This window comes from Coenobita brevimanus, chromosome 113 (assembly GCF_032717465.1).
Source record: "Coenobita brevimanus isolate Jiangsu-jjx chromosome 113, ASM3271746v2, whole genome shotgun sequence".
NCBI lineage: Eukaryota > Metazoa > Arthropoda > Malacostraca > Decapoda > Coenobitidae > Coenobita > Coenobita brevimanus.
This window is the reverse complement of record NC_137066.1, coordinates 5,635,035-5,652,332: the sequence shown is the minus strand read 5'-3', so window position 1 is coordinate 5,652,332 and position 17,298 is coordinate 5,635,035. Positions and strand designations below refer to the sequence as shown.

General features: G+C 40.5%; 1 pseudogene; it reads left to right on the top strand.

Annotated features, from left to right (window-relative positions):
* Positions 1-472: 472 nt before the first annotated feature.
* Positions 473-591, top strand: LOC145418368 (5S ribosomal RNA; annotated as a pseudogene).
* Positions 592-17,298: the final 16,707 nt, after the last annotated feature.

Here is a 17,298-nt window from a genome sequence, read left to right as displayed (position 1 = left end):
GCTGAGATGGACGTTGCGGAAACCAAATGGAAAGGTGAAGGGAGGAGTCATCAGTGTATGATCAGATAGTGTTAGATGTACAGCTTAGAAGGTCACTGATGAATAAAAGGAAGAGAGTTGGTGATAGGAGAGAGCCCTAAGGAACACCAATGTTGATAGATCTAGAAGAACAATAGCCGTCTACAACAGCGGCTATAGAACAACCACAAAGGAAACTATAAATGAAAGCACAGATAGAAGAATAGAAACCGTAAGAGGGCAGTTTGAAAATTAAAGAGTTATGCCAGACTCGATCGAAAGCTTTTGAGATGTCAAGTGCAATGGCAAAGCTTTCGCCAAAGTCCCGAAAGGAGAATGACCAGAAGTCTGAAAGGTAGGTGAGGAGATCGCCAGTGGAGCGTCCCTGATGGAACCCATACTGACGATCAGAAAGAAGGTTGTGATAGGAAAGATGCTTTAAAATTTTTCTATTAAGAACGCCCATGCCACATTGAGTACACCGCTTCCCGTCCAATCAGCGAAGTTAAGCAACTTTGGGTCTGGTTAGTACTTGGATGGGTGACAGCCTGGGAACACCAGATGCTGTTGGCATCCCTACGAGTCAAGTGGGGTTGGTGGAGGATTAGTGCCCCTCTCTGTAAAACAATTAACTCTAAGCCTTTGGCCACCCCATTTGGGATACATGGCGTATGGCAATGAATGAATGAAAAAGAATTGACTCGAAAACTTTTGAGATACAGGATGTTAAAGCAACTGGACGTTAGTTAGAGGGTTGGGAATGGTCACCCTTCTTTGGGACTGGCAGAATGAGAGCAAATTTCCAGCAAGAAGGAAATGTACAAATTGACAGACAAAGGTTAATGAGTTTGCCTAGGCAGGGTGTAAGCACAGAAGCACAGTTCTTGAGGACAACAGGAGGGACTCCATCAGTCCTATATGCCTTATTAATATTGAGGCCTGTGATGGCAGAAAACACATCCTCTGAAGAAATTTTAATGCCAACCATGAAGAAGTCAGAGGGAGGAAGTGATGGAGGAACAGCACCCCTGAGATAGACGTTGCTGTAACCAAATGGATAGGTGAAGAGTGGAATCATTAGCATTCGAGTGGATAAGGTTAGATGTCCAGCAGAAGGTCATTGATGAATAAAAGGAAGAGAGTTGGTGACAGGACAGAGCCATGAGGAACACCACCGTTGATAGATCTGGGAGAAGAACAATGGCCGTCTGCAACAGCAGCTATAGAACGACCAGAAAGGAAGCTATAGATGAAGGCATAGATAGAAGGATAGAAACCGTAAGAGGGCAGTTTGGAAATTAAAGATTTGTGCCAGATCCGATCAAAAGCCTTTGAGGTGTCAAGTGCAATGGCAAAGCTTTCGCTAAAGGCCCGAAAGGAAGATTACCAGGAGTCTGAAAGGTAGGTGAGAAGATCTCCAATGGAGCGTCCCTGACGGAACCCATACTGACGCTCACAAAGAAGGTTGTGATAGGAAAGATGCTTTAAATTTTTTCTGTTAAGAATAGACTCAAAAACTTTTGAGACACAGGATGTAAAGCAATTGGACGATAGTTAGAGGGTTGGGAATGGTCACCCTTCTTTGGGACTGGCTGAATGAGACCAAACTTCCAGCAAGAAGGAAAGGTAGAAGTTGACAGACAAAGGTGAAAGAGTTTACCTTGGCAGGGTGTAAGCACAGAAGCACAGTTCTTGAGGACAACAGGAGGGACTCCATCAGGTCCATATGCCTTGTTAGTACTGGGGCCATTGAGGGCAGAAAATACATCCCCTGAAAAAATTTTAATGTCAGCCATGAGGAAGTCAGAAATGGTAAGTGATGGTGGAACAGCACCGAAATTGTCTAAGGTGAAATTGAAAGAGAAAGTCTGAGCATAGAGATCTACTTTGTCAGTAGAAGAAATAGCTACAGAGCCATCAGAGTAGAAAAGAGGTGGGAAGGATGATGAGGTAAAGTTGTTAGAATGGTTTTTGGCAAGGTGCCAGAAGGAGCGGGAAGAATGCGAGCTGGAGAGTTGAGAGCATTTAGTACGGAATAAATTATTTTTAGGAGAGTGAAGAACAGACTTAGCACGATTCCTGGAAGAATCATAAACATTATGTGATTCAGGGATGGGTTGGCTCTGGTACATATGATAGGCCCTCTCCTTCTTGCAGTCAATATTAGATCAAACGTGATTAAACCAAGGCTTTCTTGCATTAGTTAAAGGATATGAGAAGGGATCGTATGCTTCCATGCCCGAGAGAAGAAGCTCCGTAATGTGCAGGGCACACTCAGATGGCTTTCAGCCATGGAAGCAATAATCTTTCGAGGGAAAATCATTCCAGGGAAAATCTTGTGGGTGCAATATCTCATGAATCCAAGAACAGATTTGGACCAAACTTTTATCACTGATAGAGTGCAAAGGGACGATGAAAAAATCAGATCAACCAGGTCAAGGGGTCAAAGATCAAGGTCATTCAACGTACATTATCCTGGTAGGCACATAGTCTCCTGAACCCAGTGACAGATTTTGTCAGTGATACATAATGAAAGAAAAATGAAATGGTTAGATCAGCAAGGTCAAGGGGTCATTGGTCAAGGTCATATGGGCTTTGGCGCGATATCTCCGAAACCCCTCGCATTTCGACCAAATTTTTGTCAGTGAAGTGGTAGGTGGGGGTGCTCACCATCCACTCGCTTGATGTAGTGCTGCTCTTGGGTGCCTGCCCTTTCCCCTCTCTTCTTTCTTTCCTTCCTCTTCTGGCTTTCCTTCTTTCATTCTTTCCTCATCCTTCTCTCTACGGGTGACTCTACATTGAGTGACAATGCAAATGGTTTCCTGTACACTAGGAAACCATTTGCAACGCTGGGTGGCAACGATATAACCAAATTATGGCGCCTGGTGGTTTGGTGGGCAATTAAGGGACTCCAGTCAGATTGAGCAGGTGCAGGTTTATATCAAAGGGGTGGTTGGGGTTTATTTCTCACGTAATGCCACTCACGGATGTATGATGCTGGTCACTCTCATCTTAAATGTCAGGACCAACTTACCTAGCCTCGGGCTCCTACGCTCCTCATTGGATAACACTGGATTAGATAATGATGATGATGATACAGCATGAAGGAATGATGAACTGATTAGGTCAGCAAGATAAGGGGTCAAAGGTCAAGGTCATGGGTGTGGGCGCACTGTCTCCTTTATCCCTCTACGGAATTCGACCAAACTTTTGTCAGTGATATACTGAGAAGGGACAATGAACTGATTAGGTCAGCAAGTTCAAGGGGTCAAAGTTCAAGGTCATATGGGGTCGCCATTGTTCATTTTTAGTCATTTCACCCATAATGATCCCTGTCAAGGAGGTTGTGTGGCTACTCCGTTCTCAAGGCTTGGCGGTGGCATACTGACTGACGATTTGTGTCAACTGCTCTGTGTTCAAGTTCTCGGTGTTTCATTATTTCATGTATTTATTCATGCAGTAAAGGTGCTGATGCGACAAAATTCTATCGACCATTATTGTTTACATATATGCTGTATTTTTATATCATGATGAAAAAGAGATTGTGTCTATACATATTTTTTCTACAAGTGATAAGTACAAGTGTTTCACATACTTTTAAGATTCTGTTGCAATGATAACACTTGTGTTTTCAGTCTCCCTCTCTTTCTCTCTCTTTCTCTCTGTTTTGCAGATAATTATTTCAGTTTTCGATTTCACTGAACTTATCCATCCCATTACTTTTATGGATTTCGTGACATTTTCCTGCACCATATTTCACTTGATACACGACTTTGCTGGGGGGGAGGGCTAAAAGTGTTGTTAAACATTTTGCACTTCGTGAAAAAATAACAAAGATGTAACATCATTCATATCAAAGAGACCATTGTAGGTATCCCTTTATTCCCTCTGCCACAGCATAATTACTTTCCCATCAAATGGATGCATCACTGCAAATGACGAGTAGCTAACGATTTCTTTTTAACACACACACACACACACACACACACAGCAACTATCAAGGAGAACAGACGTGGGCTGACAGCGCTCCATACCGAGCCAGCACGGCCAGTGGCATTACCTAAATTAGTATCTTTATATGAGTCAAGCTCTGTACCTGGGTAGACTAAATGTTTTTTTTATTATTTAAAAAAAAATAAGAAGTTTAAACAAGGCTTGTTCAAACAGAAAAGAGAACCGAGTAGCGAAAGAATGCTCTCAGTCAGCTGATTGTTTGTTTAGACTACAACTGCCCCAGGGAATGTAAGTACTCTGTGCTTTTAGTATTGCAAAATGGCCACATACTTTAGTAAAGCAAATTTGGAAAAGAAAGGGATAAAGGTAGAAAGCAAGATGATGATTTTTACCAAGAACTGGTTGAAATGGAGACTCACAATAGACTGGTTGAACGTGTACACAAACTGGAGATGGCTTTCCAGAATGAAATTGGTGAAATAAAGAAGCAGATGCACTTGCAAAAGGAAGAAATAGAAAAACTAGGAAGGGAGGTCAACAAGAAAGACACAACCATATGTGAACTAACAGTGGAACTAAGTGCACTTAGGAGGAAAATGAGTGAAATGGCAAGTACAGTAGTCAATCACAAGAGTATTATGGAAGAGTTCAAAAATGATACAGAGACAATTAGGCAAGTAAGCAGTCTGATAGACAAGAGCAGTGATATTGAGGAGAAGATAACACAGGTGAATGAAGCTGTACAAAGCTACAAAAATGATGTGGAAACCACGTATGCTGAAATGGTGAAAGTAAAGAAAGACTTAGAAACAAGGGTGGAAGAAAAAAGCATTAAAAAGGAAGTGAAAAGAATAATCCAAATCAATCAAAAGTTAGTCAGAGATTCAGTAGATATCAACAAATCTATAGTAATTACTGGTATAGAAGAGGAAGAAGTAAAAAACAAGATCTCAATAGACAAAAAGGAGATGTCAAATGTAATGAGCTTATTGAAAGTAGTATCAGAGGAAATCTGTAGTAAAGACATAGAGGAACACAAAAGGTTAGGGAAATACGAGAAAAGCAAGTCAAGACCTCTAAAGGTAACTTTCCAGAGTGTAGTTAACAGCAATGAAAGTTACAAAAAGAGACTAAACTATAAAAAGGGATTTTATCAAGATCTAAAGAAGTATTTCTTAGAAGTTGACTGGAAAAGTGAGCTTAGAGGACAAGATTTAAATGCTGTATATAAAAAATTCTGTGAATTTTATGAAATAGGAGTCCAGAAGTACATCCTGCAGCACAAAGAAGCAGATAAGAAAATACAGAAATGGTTCAATACAGAATATAAAAAATCAAAAGAAAGAAGAGATTTGTTGTGGAATAGATACAGAAGACACAATAGTGAAGGGGCATATAATAATTACAAACAGGCAAGAAACAATTATACAAGAATAAGAAGGGAAACCCAAAAACAGTTTGAGGAGGATATAATAAATAAAAGTAGTGATCAACCGAAGCTATTTTACAGCTACATCAGAAGCAAAACCAAAGTAAAAGATATAATACAATCCATTCTGGACGAGGGAATCACTTATACCCAAGAGAAAGATATTTGTGAAGCACTAAATAAGAATTTCTAATCAGTTTTTACAGAAGAAAAAAAATTTGAGAGGGACTATGTGGAACATGCATGTCCACAGACTACCAGATATACAAATATCAGAAAAAGTAATACACGAGGAGTTAAGTAAATTAGACAGAGGAAAAGCAAATGGTCCTGATGAAATTTCATGTTGGGTGCTACGAGAATGTGCAAAGGAGTTAAGTAAACCATCATTTTTAATTTTCAAGAAATCCTTGAGTCAAGGTACTCTACCTGATATTTGGAAGAAAGCAAATATTGTCCCCTTATTCAAGAAAGGAAATAGACAAAATCCACTCAACTACCGACCAGTATCACTAACCAGTGTTGTAAGCAAGGTATTAGAAAAGCTTGTAAGAAAAGCTTGGGCAAATCATCTAGAAGAACACAGTATGATAACAGAAAGACAGTTTGGTTTCAGAAAAGGAAAATCATGTGTTACTAATCTGTTGGGCTACTATGACAGAGTAACAGACACAATACAAGAAAGAGAAGGATGGGTGGACAGTATCTATTTAGATTTTAAGAAAGCATTTGAAACAGTACCACACCAAAGACTTTTATGGAAACTGTACCATCAAGGAGGAATTCAAGGCAAACTGTTTTGTTGGATGCAAGATTTTCTCATAAAAAGAGAAATGAGAACAGTACTAAGAGGAAACTATTCATCATGGAAAGAAGTGACTAGTGGAGTACCACAGGGCTCAGTGCTGGCACCAATCATGTTTTTAGTGTATATAAATGATATAAACAGTAACACATGAAACGAAAGCTATCTAAATATGTTTGCAGATGATGCAAAAATACAAAGGATAATTACTAACACAGACTCTTGTAAAGAGCTACAAGAAGAATCAAACTTCATGAATGGAATAATACATGGCAAATGGAATTTAATGTTGACAAGTGTCTTGTAATCAAGTTTGGTAAAAGCGGAAAAAGACCTGATTGGGATTATACGTTAGGAAATAAAACCCTACACAAATCAGAAAGAGAGAAAGACCTAGGTGTGATTATCAATAACAGACTATCTCCGGCTGACCACATCAGTGAGAAGGTACGGAACATGTATACACTGCTTGCATATATGAGAATAGCATTCACATACATAAATGAAGATATGCTAAGAAGGATAATAACATCATTCATCAGACCAACCCTGGAGTATGCATTAGTAGTCTGGAGTCCTCATCTCAAGAAACACATAGACAAGATTGAAAAAGTTCAAAGGGCCGCTACAAGATGGATACCAAGCTTAAGGGATCTAAGCTACGAAAAAAGACTAAATAAACTGAATCTACCAACACTACAGGAGAGAAGGAAAAGAGGTGACATGATAATGCTATATAAATGCATATCAGGGAAGGAGAAAATAGACATAAATGATTACTTAACATATGGGGAAGCATCAGCAAGAGGACACCGCAAAAAAATGCATAAGAAAAGAGGTGATAAAGACGTAAGGAAATTCAGTTTCCCAAACAGAGCAATTGATCAATGGAATGCACTACCGAATGAAATAGTGTGTGCCAAAACAATTCACAAATTTAAGGATATGTACGATAAATATGGTTTAAGACACGGGACAGTACGAGCTTGACTCATTCCTGTAAAGATACAATTAAGTAAGAACAATTAGGTAAGGTAAGGTAAGAACATCTTACCTATCATATACCAATACAGTTTCCCACATTCTCCTCCGCCCGTGCCACTCTCGCTCATTTTGTAAAATTGTATCGGTAAATTGCGTTAGGATATATATATAGTCCATTTCGTTTTGTGTTGATCCTCTATAACGTCCAATATATTTCTTTTACCAAAGATTTTTGTGTTTTAAAGAAAAAATTGTTCCATAAACAAAGTGACCTACAAAATACATCCCATTACCCATGCCGCTGATTCTAGTTTATACCTTATCATTCTCAGGCGACAACTTTACGAGAACTCGCTCTCAACAATAAGAAAAAATCGTCCGGAGTTACCAGGATGTTTGCAACTTGAGTTGTCCTGACCATGAGAGAGTTGATGGTGACAGTATTAACACTCTTACAGGTTGCTCTAGTTACTTCACACTCAGCTGAATTAATTAATCAGTCGTTGATGGAAAATGATACAACAGAACACGCGACCATGAGTCCAGTTGTATATATAATCGGTATGGCATTCAGGCCCTTTGGTACAGCGCCATACTATTTGTTGACTTTCGACAAACGGCTTTATTCTAGATTCAGGAAAACCTTCGGCTGTGGAATGAATATAAATGTACACACACACACACACACACACACACACACACACACAAATAGTATGATAATTTTTGAGAGATAACGTCATCATTCGTATTTATATGGGGAATGGCATAAAATGCAGAAATACTAAAAAAAAAAAAAAAAAATTAAAAAAGCCGCTGACGGACGATCAGCAACATTTGCAGTGAAATGGTTAATTTAATCAAAGACAACTCATTCTGCTTAAGAAAATCCTGGTTTTGTATCCTATATATAAATATTTACCAGCATTATTTATATATATATATATATATATATATATATATATATATATATATATATATATATATATATATATATATATTAATCGAAATATCTACAGTAAACCTTTGGAAAACAAGTTGGTCAAACTTAAGGAAGGCCATTACTCCAGCTGGGCCAGTCTAACCAAAAGACCATCAGGCGCCTACAGACCGTTACTAGAAAAGGAAATGAGAAACGAGTCATAGATTTCTGACCTTCGATTACCCGAGAGGCCTGGTATGCAGCCATTTTTGTTAAGTCTGTCTTCCCCTAGAACACGATCCCAAGTATTCATTATACATCTATGTATCCAGTTGTCCTGGTATGTGAACAGAACCACAAGGAAAGTGTGATTGTCAGGGAAAACACAAAACATTCCCCCAAACTGTGACGTTCAACCTTTAGTTGAAATATCAGTCTTTTTTTTTTTAATTATTATAAACGATAACAATGAACATATGTAAAGTAAAAGTGCAGTTTCATCCTATGTATTCAGAGAAAATATGGAAACTGCTGCTCAGTCCTGCGATATGCATGCTGATTTCACTGAAATCCATGTGCTCACTATCCCGTTTCTGAACGTTTTATTTTTTGGAGGGCGCTGACCCACCAGGAATAATTGGGAGGTGTCGCACTCCTCAAATAATGCATTGCGGATGAGAGTCCATTGTTCAACATATTCTAAGTTCTCGTAGCCATATTTAACATTCTTTCACTTTTTCTGAGAAGTTATAATTTGGTGAGGTGGCTGACCCATCCAGAATTAAATGTTGCAAAATTTCATATGGTGGAAAGCCTTCGGAGTAATTGGACGAACTCATCTGAGAGGTTTAATTAAAATCTTTCCCCTATTTCTGATCACTTTTATTTTTTGAAACAGGGGACTGACCCCTAAAGAACAACTGGGAGGGGTTACGCTCATGAAATATCGCACTGCAGATAAGATTCCATTATATAATATGTATTAAATATGAAAGCTGTATCTGCCCTCTTTTCACTATTTCAGATAATTTTCGATTTGGTGAAGGGGTTCAAACGCGTTAAATCATGGTCAGTAAATTGTATATAGTAGACCATTCCAGTATACAGACAACCTCACTGGGAAGTTTCATTCAAATCCATCAAATAGTCTAGGGAAAGTCAAGGCACAGACACACTCTCAGAGAGAGAGAGAGAGAGAGAGAGAGAGAGACCTATAGGAATGTTGAATCTTGCACAATAGTACTTGGCGAGTTGCCGAAAATTATACCATCCTGCTTCACAGGATTTATAAGATTTATCAACTCTGGTACGACTGAGGTTATGAAGAAATAGAAAATGAATCTGAAATCGTTCATTTATAAAACATTATTATTCATTTGAAATGTTAAGGAATAATCGTGATATATGTTGTGATTCCACAGCTGTGTCAGTCTGTTTACACGCATTGTGTTGTGAACTACTGGAGCGTTATTACAACCCATCCAACCTACTTGATATGTGATATTTTTAGCAAGACTTCATTAGGTATGATGGCTGTTTAGAGGTCGTATAGAGGAAATACCATCTGCAACTGTCCCTGCCAGCACTTACTGTATTTATTTCTGCTACGCATTTGACCAGAGACTGGCACATAATTATCTTCCACAGAAAGACAGAAAAGAAAATCACTGCACGAAATAAAACACACACAAAACAAACATCACATCATATGACACTGTAGAGAACTGGCTACATATATAATCTCGTGTGCCTGAACAGCTGCCTAACAAGCCTAATTAAAAAATGAAAGGATGGCAGTTCCTTTAATCAGCGTCATGACGTAATGTGCCCCTAGGTGCGATTCATTTACCTGCGTAGAAAAAGAGTACAGTTATTGGCAGGTGAGCAAACTAATAAAGAGCGAGCTTGGGATGGGAGGAGGAGAAAGGAATGATGAGGTATGTGAAGGGAAAAGGGACAAGAGGAAGGGAGATGAGGAGGAGGAAGGAAAGAAAAATGTAGGGAGGGGAGGGGGGAAGTGAAGAGAAGGGAGAGAATGGAGGAGAAATGTTTACCGAATAATTCTTTAGTTGGGGGAGGGGGAGATGGAGGGATGGAAGTAAACATATGGTGGACCCACCTGTACTAATGTCCTCCCTCTGTCTCTCCATCACTTTTACACAATCACATTCACCCAACCCTTCTTCATGATCCTCTACACACTTTCTCCCCATCCTCCAACACTCTTCCATTGTCTCCCCACCACTCTTTTCTTTTCATTTCTTCTCCCCTCGACATTCGCACTCTTTTACTCGTTTCATTCTCCTCCTCTTCTCTTCATTCCCACCTTCCCCCAGCGTTTGCCCTCCTTCTCCTCACTCTTCTCTACTTCTGACCCTCCTCCCTACTCACCATCTCCCCACTTCCCCCTGCTCCCAAGTCCTTTTCCTCTTTCTCTTCATCAGCTCTTCCTCCTCCACATTCCGCACCCTACCTCTTACATCCTACTCCCACTCTTCGTCTTTTCCACCCCCTCCCCCTCTTCTTTACTCTTCCTTCTCTCCCTTCCACTCCCTACTTTTCCTTATGGTACTTCCTCCCCGTCACTCCATCTCCCTCTTTCCTTTCTATTTCTTTCATACTCCCTCTCCATCTCCCCTTCTAGTCTCCTTCCTCCTCCTTTACACTCAACCTTTCCCCTCTCTTAAGTACCCCCATGCCTCCCATTCCTTCCCACTCCATCTCCTCCTCCCTAACCAAATTTGTATTTCTTCTTCGCTTTTTTCTGCCCTTCGTTTCCCCCCTTCCGGTTCTTCTCCCTATCACTTCTTCTCCTGCATCTCCCAGTTACCTTCCCCTTCCTCTCTGCTTCTCTTTCTTTCAACTCGTCCACTCTTCCTCCACACTCCCACTTCCTCTTATTTCTTTTTTTTTTCTTTCTTTTTTTTATGCGAGGAAGAAGGAACCAAAGGCCATGGCCCGCAGTAACACTTCCCTCCAAGAGAAAAACAAAATACAATAGAGAGCCAAATTCAAGATCCGATCATTTTGAGATGCCTGGACACACTGCGTTTGAAAGACTGGAGATCATAGGCAGCAGGAAATACAGACAGAGGGAGACAGTTCCAGAGCTGACCTGTTGCATAAATGAAAGACTGGGAGTAACGGTTAACTCTTGCATTAGAGAGTTGGACAGAAAAGGGATGAGAGTTTGCTGCCAGACAAGTGCTACGCGCCCGTCGTAGAGGTGGAGGAATGCAAGCAGACAGTTCAGAGGAGCAGTGACCATTAAAGTAGCGATAGAAAAGAGATAAAGATGCAACAGTGCGGCGAAGAGACAGAGGTTGAAGGGAGTCAGTAAGAGGAGGAGAGTTAATGAGATGAAAAGCCTTTGACTACACCCTATTGAGAAGAGCTGTATGTGGGGAGCCTCCCCACACATGAGAGTTGTACTCCACACAGGGGCGGATAAAACCTCTGTATAGAGCAAACAATTGTGCAGGGGTAAAGAAAGAGCGGAGTCGGCTTAGCACACCCAATCTCTTGGAAGCAGATTTTACAAGAGATGTAATATGATCTTTCCAAGATAAGTCTTGAGTAAATGAAACCCCAAGCATGTTCAAGGATGATGCAGGATTAAGCTGAATATTATTAAACATTAATGGGTATACCTGTGGAAGATTTTGTCGGGTTGATAGGTGTACGAGTAAGAACTGAGTCTTAGATGCATTAAAGACAACCATATTATTTTTACCCCAGTCAGCGATACGAGCCAAGTCAGACATTAGGTGTGCCATAGCCTCATCCCTTGTTTCTTGAAGTAACTGTTGAGATGGGCGTTGCGGGAACCGAATGGAAAGGTGAAGGGTGGAGTCATCAGCGTATGAGTGGATAGGGTTAGATGTACAGCTTAGAAGATCATTGATGAATAAAAGGAAGAGAGTTGGTGATAGGACAGAGCCCTGAGGAACACCACTGTTGATAGATCTAGGAGAAGAACGATGGCCGTCTACAACAGCGGCTATAGAACGACCAGAAAGGAAGCTAGCGATGAAGGCACAGATAGAAGGATAGAAACCGTAGGAGGGCAGTTTGGAAATTAAAGATTTATGCCAGACTCGATCGAAAGCCTTTGAGATGTCAAGTGCAATGGCAAAGCTTTCGCCAAAGTCCCGAAAGGAGGATGACCAGGAGTCTGAAAGGTAGGTGAGAAGATCGCCAGTGGAGCGTCCCTGACGGAACCCATACTGACGATCGGAAAGAAGGTTGTGATAGGAAAGATGCCTTAAAATTTTTCTATTAAGAATTGACTCGAAAACTTTTGAAATACAGGACGTTAAAGCAATTGGACGATAGTTGGAGGGTTGGGAGTGGTCACCCTTCTTTGGGACTGGCTGAATGAGAGCAAACTTCCAGCAAGAAGGAAAGGTACAAGTTGACAGACAAAGGCGAAAGAGTTTGCCTAGGCAGGGTGTAAGCACAGAAGCACAGTTCTTGAGAACAACAGGAGGGACCCCATCAGGCCCATATGCCTTGTTAGTACTGAGGCCAGTGATGGCAGAAAATACATCAACTGAAGAAATTTTAATGTCAGCCATGAGGAAGTCAGAGGGGAGAAGTGATGGAGGAACAGCACCGGAATTGTCTAAGGTGGAATTGGAGGAGAAAGTCTGTGCGAAGAGATCTGCTTTATCAGTAGAAGAAATAGCTACAGAACCATCAGAGTAGAAAAGAGGAGGGAAGGATGATGAGGTAAAGTTATTAGAAAGATTTTTGGCAAGGTGCCAGAAGGAGCGGGAAGAATTCGAGTTGGAGAGTTGAGAGCATTTAGTATGGATGAAATTATTTTTAGTAGAGCGAAGTTGTCCGTTTCTCTCCTACTCCTCTTACTTTTCAATCCCTTCTCTCCTCTCTCTCCTGCCCACTTCTCTTTTTTCCCACTTAGCATCCACCTTCTCCTCCTCCTCCTCCTCCTTCTCCACATTCCCCTCGTCCTACTCTCCATGCTGCTCTTATAATCTACCAAATTGGCCTCACTTTCCAGCCACTCCAACTGTTTTCTTTTCCCCACAATCCTCCCATCTTCACCTCCCATTCCTCCTCATCCTCCCCTTCTTCTTCTTCCTAATCCCTCGCCTCCTCTCTACCTTCCCGCTTTCTCACTTCCTTTTCTTCTAATCCTTCGCCCTTCTTCTTCTCTCTATTCATCCTCTTGCTCATTGCTTTTCCTTTCCTCCCCCTCCCCTATCTTCTCATTCTCCTCCTTCTCGTCCTTCCCACGCCCTCGTCACTTGTTCCCCAACCTTCTCTCCTCATTTTCTTCCTCACAACTCTTCCTTTCCCCTCCTCCTCACCATTCTCCCCCATCCTGGCCAATCTCCTCTTCTCAACTTCCCATCTTTTTCTTCCCATTCACTTCCTTCATCCAAGTCTTCCTTCTTGCTCCCTCTCCTTCGCCTCATTTAACCTGCTCTTCTTCTCCATTCTCTCTCCTCCTCCTCCTCCTCCTCGCTCTCCCTCCCTTCCTCCTCCAACTTCCACTACGCTTTCTTCTTCACTTCTCAACCAATTACTTTTCAACTTTTAGTCTTCCTTCTCTCCCCTTCCACATTCCTGCTTCTCCTCTTCCTCACTATTTCACTTTCTTCTCCTCCTCACCATTTCTCTTCCTTTTCCCCTGCTTCCTTTCTTCCTGCTACTCCGCCCTTCATAATGCACCATCGGGTCTGACAGCTTAGTGATGAAGACAGAAGAAAAGTTGAGATAATGGGATGATGATCAGAGGGTAAGAGGATTAGGAGGGAATGAACGGGCATAAAAAAAGGGAAAGAAAGAAAAAAGGAAACGGGAGAGGAAAGGACGATGAAGAGGAGAGGACAAAGAGGAAAGGAATGGAGGAAGAGCAAAAAAGAGGAGGAGAGGAAAAGTAATAGGAAAAAAGGAGAAAATGGATGATGAAGAGGAAAGGTAGGGGACGAGAAAAAGGAAGTGAAAGTGAAAAAAGAATAGGAGAGAAAGAGGAAGAAGAAATAATAATGTGTGACAGGGTTAGAAGGACAAGTAATAGATGAGGAAAAAGAAGGAAGGAAAGAGAAGGAAGGCGATGTGAATTTAAAGATATAAAGGGTGGGAGAACAATTATTATAAAAACGAAGAGGAGGGAAAATGAAAGAAATGGTGGAGAATGAGACGATTCAACTTAGCTCAGGAGAGACTTCACTGACAACATTGCTACAGTTGTCTACCTCATATTCGTTTGGCAGCAGCAAGAATAATATAAAGATATGCACTGAGGGCGAAAGGTTAAGAAAAAAAAAAAGGTGGGACAAGATATAAAGGAAAAAGTAAGAGAATAAGTACAGAATGTAACAGAATTATTGACAGCTGTATGAAAAATGGAAAAAGAAAAGAGTGAGAAGGAGAATATAACTGCAAAACAATAAGAAAACACAGTTTATTTACTCTCTCTCTCTCTTGTGCTTCAGCAGTCAACAAATTTATAGTACTCACGAAAGGAAAATTACTCCAAACTAAATTTAAACACTATGCATTGACTTTAGAATCGGGCGAACTGGTAATACTCGGAATGACACAGGATACTATCTTATCGTTTTTTTTTTTTTTTTTTTTTTGTCTTGCACATTGCTCTCTCTCTCCCTCTCTCTCTCTCTCTCTCTCTCTCTCTCTCTCTCTCTCTCTCTTGATTGGTATGTATTTTTTTTTTTTTTTTTTTTTAGTGTTCGTCTCTGGGCAAAGACTTCAGGGCCTATCCCAAAGCCCAGTAGTTCTCCTACACACCTCCACATCGTCAGCTTAATATCGACAAATTACATCAGTATCATACAAGTGGACTTTTATCCCTGCCATGACTTAGATAAATCTGGTAAAACTAATTATGCTAACGCCAGATAATTATATTCTGGCGAGATTTCAGTAAGTATAGAAGACTTAGTGTTAATTCTGTCAAGAAGAACCTCGTGGCCACGACAACTTTATTATTCTTTCAGGTGACGGTAAACAATATCACCCTCGTAATAAGTCGCTGGGGCTAGTAAGTTCCCAGGTATGGTCTGGGACACAAATCGCTGGGAAAAAGTTGTTACGAAATTTCCGAGGTTAACTATCAATAGGGCCTGATGCTGAAGCACCCTGTACACCTGTGTAGGGCGCAAGTATAGTTGGAAACCACCCAGTCTCACTGACGACACACTGAGCATTCCCTTTGCCACTGCCAGGCATCACGTAGGTGGCAGGAAGAAATGAAACATACAAGACGTATCTCTCTCTCTCTCTCTTTCTCTCTCTGTATGTATATATATATATATATATATATATATATATATATATATATATATATATATATATATATATATATATATATATATATATATATATATGGAGCCTCTGTGGTACAGTGGTAAAGTGTGCGTTTTCTTATACTGAAGAACGAGGGTTCGCTCCCCGCCAGGGTAATAAACTTTGGGAGCGTTCTTCTGGCCAAGTACTGCTTGGCGGACAGTAGGGGTGCTGTGGTTGAACCAGTGTCGCATACTGTAAAGTATGCTTGCACCCAGTCGGCTTGTGCGGGCCGATTACACTTGGTTCACAGACTACACATGCATCCAAAGCCACTACAACACTACAATTACACTTACAAGCACTTCTCACCCTACATACAATCTCTACCAGACAGCCTAAGCCACTTGGTAGAGATACATTGGCTGTATCGTCCTCACTTCGGTAGGGATAGGCCGGTCCTGCAGTGGATACTCAAACGGCTGATGAGATGATATATGTATATATATATGATCATCATCAGCCACTGCAAGTACACTCCTTACCTCCCCCAGCCTTCTCCACGAATTCCTTGACTGAGGCAATATGTTTTGCCTGTAAACTTTTGTCTTCTCTCTCCACCTCTTATTTGGCTTTTTCCTCCTACGCTTACAGTCTCTAGGAGTCCAATCAGTCAGCCTCTTGCTCCATCGGTTATCCCTTATTCTTGGTACATAACCAGCCTACCTCCATTTCTATTCTTTTGTAACTTTTACATTGTCTTTGACTTTAGTCTGCTCTCTCACCCAAGTTGATCTTTTCCTGTCTCTTAGTGATTTTCCCAGCATTGACCTTTCCATTACTCTTTGAGAACGGATTAGTTGATTTTTCATCGATTTTGTGAGTTTCCAGGTCTCACAACGGCACATCATACCTGGAATTATACATTCGTTATATACTTTTCGTTTCATACCTATTGGCAAGGTACTTTTCATATCTCTGTGTTTACCGAAAGCTTTCCAACCTGTTGTAGTGCGTGTTTTTATTTCACCGTAATAGTGTTTTGTTCGATTTAGTATTTGCCCCCAAGTAATTGTACTCCTCGACTTCCTCAAATTTTCTTTGCTTATTCTGATTACGCTGTTTGCTGTATTTGGATTTAGCATTACTTTAGCTTTACTCTGGTTCATTTTTAGACCTACTTTTAGACTTTGTTCAGGTCATTTTAACATTCCTTGCAATGTGTCTGCTGTTTCTGAGATTAGGACAATGTCATTTGCAAAACTTAAATGTTTTAGCTTTTCTCCATCTACTTATACTCCATTCCTCTCCCAGTCAAGCTTTCTTAAAATGCTTTCAAAGTTTCGTGAAACTGTATCTCCCTGATGCACCCTGTCATCAATATTAATATTTTCCGAGTCTTTACGTAATTTAATTATGGCAGTTCCCCCTGTATATATGTTTTCGCACAGTTTTACAATGTTCTCATTCACACCTTATTCTCGCAATGAATTTATAATTGCTATGTGTTCCAATGAGTCAAAGGCCTTTTCTTAATCAACAAAACCTAAGCACAGTGGTTTATTGTAGTCTGTAGTTTTCTCAATTAGCTGATTCATTATGTGTAGGTGATCAGTAGTCGAATACTCGCTTCGGAAACCTGCCTGTTCACGAGTTTGGTTTTCTTCCAAATTTGTTATAATTCTTTTCATAAGGACTTGAGCGAAGACTCTGTAAATAACTGATAATAAAGTAATGGGTCGATAGTTAAGATCTTTTTAGTGAATATGTGGGCGAGCCTGTTTTGTAATTCTACTCCTGCATCCGACAGTAAATCTGTTACTATTCCATCTTCTCCCGGAGCCTTCCCTCTTTTCATATTTTTTTCAAGAGAAATGTTTACTTCGTCTGGTATTACCTCAGGTATTTCACTTG